A 3,956-nucleotide genomic window follows, 5' to 3' on the forward strand; every position below is an offset into this window, starting at 1 on the left:
GGAATCACTGCTAGGTTCTCAAGGAACCCCAGTGTTCTCTGGAATATAATTTAAAATATGGGAAGGGACCTTGAGACACAGTTGTGAAGTAACTAGGGATGTACAAGGTTTCAGCTTTCAGATGTGGAACACTACACAAAGACAAGCAGTGATAAATCATGAGTTCAAGTATGAAACACAATAGTTCATTGTGCTATTTTCTGTGACAAAGCAATGAGCAGATGCAGACCTACCCTTAGGTAACTTCTTTTCCTCTTCAGGTTCCTCTGGGTCATTTAAAATGACAAATTCTGGAGATTCCTTTATAAATCTGCAGTCACTCACTTCCTACCAGAACTCGCCAGTGGGAGCCAATGTGCAGTCACAGGTGGGTGTGCAGAGAAGTTTGTGTGACAATCTCCCCCAACACCATCTTCATGGGGGGAAATATTTCAATGCGTGTGCTCAAAGGACCATTTTTATTGATGACTGGAATTTAAGATTGGCAGGGAACGTGGCAAGAGCACCAGCCCCCACGGGAGTTATTTACTCAAAGACTGATCATTCAATAATTAATTTGTGGTTTCCCATGTAAATTGTCGAAACTAAATCACTCTGTGCTGGCTTAGGCAAGGAAAGGCTGAATGGTTGTTTTTTTTTAATCCGGAGATTTAAAGGAATTTGTCAGTGGCTGGAGATGTAAAGTTTCTAGAAATCTTGGACCCACGGGGGTGGGGGAACACCCATATTTTTTTTTCTTTCTGGGGGAAAATTAGAAATTTCAGGGAAAATTAAAATATGCACAAAACCTAGTTTCCTGTCAACCCTAAACTAATTTTACTGATTAAACATCTTAAAAGGCATTAGTTGGAATATAAATAGCACTGTTCTGCATACTTATGGAATTTAGAAGAAAAATATATATCTGATACTTGGAAAGCAGTTGCAAAAATGCTGCGCCCTATGCTACTTCATCAGATATATCGAAGGAAAGAAAAATTGAAAGTAGAAAACAAATTATTTTAGTTTGTATACATACTAAAGTAAATTATTTGGACAGAAACACTCTTCTATAGTCACAATAGCTAGGGCCGTCAGCATAATTGCATATCAACATAATCTTTATAATATTGATAACGCTGATCTTTTTAAAAACATCATTAAAAAACACAGCATATTAATTGTTGCCAACATTATTTATACTTGAGCAACAATGTATGTTTGAATACAGGTCTACAGTTTTCATAGGTATTACCATTATCTAATGCTGTAGACTTTCAAATTTTCATAGGATACTTTTTGAGTAAAACATTATTTTAAAAAGCATTTCGCTTATTTCAGAAGAGAAAATATTTCACTAGGGTTTTTTTTTCCCTGGGTGCCCAAAAATTTCCAGATTTTTCCATTGAAAAAAATGGAAATGAGTCCTCAGACCTTTTCATTTACAGGAGAGAAATCTCACCTTAAGAAGCATTTCAGTCATTGCAAAAGTGAATTTATTTCATAGGAAGTTTTTTTTCCAGCACTCTCTCGAATTTCCCAGTTTTTCCCAGAAGAACTGGGGAAGGGGATGCCTCCTGGGCCTTCACTTCTCTAGGCCTGACCGATAGTATTCATGATGTCATGTGCGAGAAGGCAGTTACACAAACACACACACACTCATGCATGAACAGCCTTGTATACTAGGGTTAGAAAGGTCTCCTGTTAACTACAGTAGAGCAGCAGCATCAAACAAGATTTGAAGGATGTTTCAGATCTGTTGTGCCTGAGCCTAGAAGGTATCCTGGAACTTAAGCAGCCCCACCCAAAGGGGGTGTGGCTGAAGGGGCCCATGGAAACGGTGCATAGCCACACCAGCACATCCGCCCTCCCTGGGACACTTATGCCAGTGGAGGGGCAGATGCACCAGTGGCCATGCGCCCCACAGCCCTGTCATTGTAAAGCCTGGAAATTTGGACTGCCGTGAGGCTGTGCTGGCATTCTGTTTGAATGCCAGCATGTGTGAAGGGGTGAGGTGGGGCATTCCCAGGGCGGAACTTACATTAGTTGACTCCCTTCTGGGGTTTAGGGCCAGTTATGTGGTGTACCAGCCCTTGAACTGATGCCGTTCTTTGGTCCCTTAATCCCCATGGGGCTTTCTCGAGCTCCTTGTACAGCTAGAAAGCCCTATTAGCTTGCATGGCAGTATCAGTGCAATAGTATCCAGCTGTTGCGGAGCCAGAACTGAATGTCCTAGGTTCCAGGGTGAGTGATGGCATCTCTGTGGGTCTCTTGGTGGTGCTGGCTTTGTTGCATAGATGCCAGCCATAGAGGGTGTGCACTGCGCCATGCATTCTAGAGCAGGGGTATTTGGGCCATTTCTTCCCTGCTTCATTTCCCAAACTGCTGGGTCCATCCATCCTCATCATACTAGTCCTGCCCACACTGATGGTGGTCTCTGTCCTCTGTACATGACACACAAGGGAGTCACAGTGCTACAGAAATTCAGAAAGTGGATACAAATTTGGGGTCCTGCTAGAACTTGCCAGCAGAGCTGGACACATACTGGTTTTATTAGAGTTGCGTAAGAGGATGGGGTGGTGGGGTTTTAGACAGGAGCTCTGAAGTATCTTAAAAACTGTTTGAACTTTCCCCCCCCAATCTGGTTGTATTGTTACAGATGGATTCCTTACACCATGTCATACACCAGGCAGGAAGATATGACAGTATTGTGGGGAATCCTTTATATTCGACGCAGCGCATTGACGTAAGGAGCTTCTGATTTTGAGAGCAAATATCTTGAGCTGCAGAATTCAGACATGCCTGCAGACCTAACCTCCATTGCCACCCCTGCAGTGAATCTCTGCTGTTTGCTGGCACTTTTCCAACCACACAGTTCTCCCAAGAGAGGGGGGCAATCGCCACTGTTTCCTATCTCTCCCACTGGAAGGGACCAGGAATGTTAAAAAGCCCTTCTCTGTATCAGTCATGGTACTATGAAGACCAGAACCCTGCTTGGTTAGGGATGGTCAGAGAGAGAAGCTAGCTTATCTACTCACCCCAGTCAGCTCAGGTGGATCACTTCCAGTCCCCTCCCATTTGAGGAGAGAGCTGCCAGTTGGAGGAAGACTGCAACAGACAGAGCACAGGACTAGCCTAAGGCTGCAGTGAAATCCACAAAATGGCCATGGCTTGGGCCCCCCCCCAAAGCTGCAGTTGGGAACTGAAAACTATATGAAAGTGCACGTTACTGCACACAGCAGTTCCATCCCTTATGCTGCTTGGTAATTCTTATTCACAAGCCCATTAGGTTTTTTCCCTATTTAAACAAGTTAGAAGTAGAAGTTGGGCAAGAGCAAAGGAGTCCCATTTGGGGAATCGGGTAGAAACCATCAAACAAAAGGCGGTGGAATCAGCATTTACACAGTTCTTTGCCTTCCATGCCCTGGAAAGTGAACTGCAGTACCTCTGCGCCAAGCCTTATGGAACAGAGTGCATGTCTCATACATGGTTTAACCTTCTCCCACTGTGACGTGGATACTCCTAATCAAAATGGTTTAGGATGGCAAGTAATTCTTGGTGGACTTAACGCGAATCCGCTTATTCCCTCTTCAGGCAAATGGCAGCTGGCAGGGACTAACTACCCCTTCATCAATCACTTCACCTGCCGGGGATCCCTTCCGGAAGCATTAATTCAGATGCATCTAATTAAAATTTTTTGTGGACCTGTTTGAGGAGAGGAAAGAGGTCGTTAGTGTAACTCACATCGTTGCTCTTTTTTTTGCCAATACTTTTGATTCTCCAACTTGACACACACAGCTGATTACCCTCAGACAGAAAAAAAGGAAAAAAAAAAGAAAACCACAATAGAAGATTGTGATTATATATGTGGACACCTCTCTACCTCTTGGCATGACATGCTTGAGTTCTTTCTGGCTTCTGCCCTTTTGGGTCGTGAAGGAACTGGCTTCATTTATCAAACCAAATTCCTTTTTTAA

The 3,956-nt window shown here is 43.4% G+C and overlaps 1 long non-coding RNA gene across 1 annotated transcript; it reads left to right on the forward strand.

Moving 5' to 3' along the window:
• On the forward strand, positions 1-3,592 carry LOC125433525. Its single transcript, XR_007244627.1, has 3 exons — positions 1-367; positions 2,639-2,725; positions 3,574-3,592. It is a non-coding gene; the product is annotated as an uncharacterized LOC125433525 (long non-coding RNA).
• Positions 3,593-3,956: the final 364 nt, after the last annotated feature.

The sequence above is a fragment of the Sphaerodactylus townsendi genome, linkage group LG05, assembly GCF_021028975.2.
Source record: "Sphaerodactylus townsendi isolate TG3544 linkage group LG05, MPM_Stown_v2.3, whole genome shotgun sequence".
In the NCBI taxonomy this organism is placed as follows: Eukaryota; Metazoa; Chordata; class Lepidosauria; order Squamata; family Sphaerodactylidae; genus Sphaerodactylus; species Sphaerodactylus townsendi.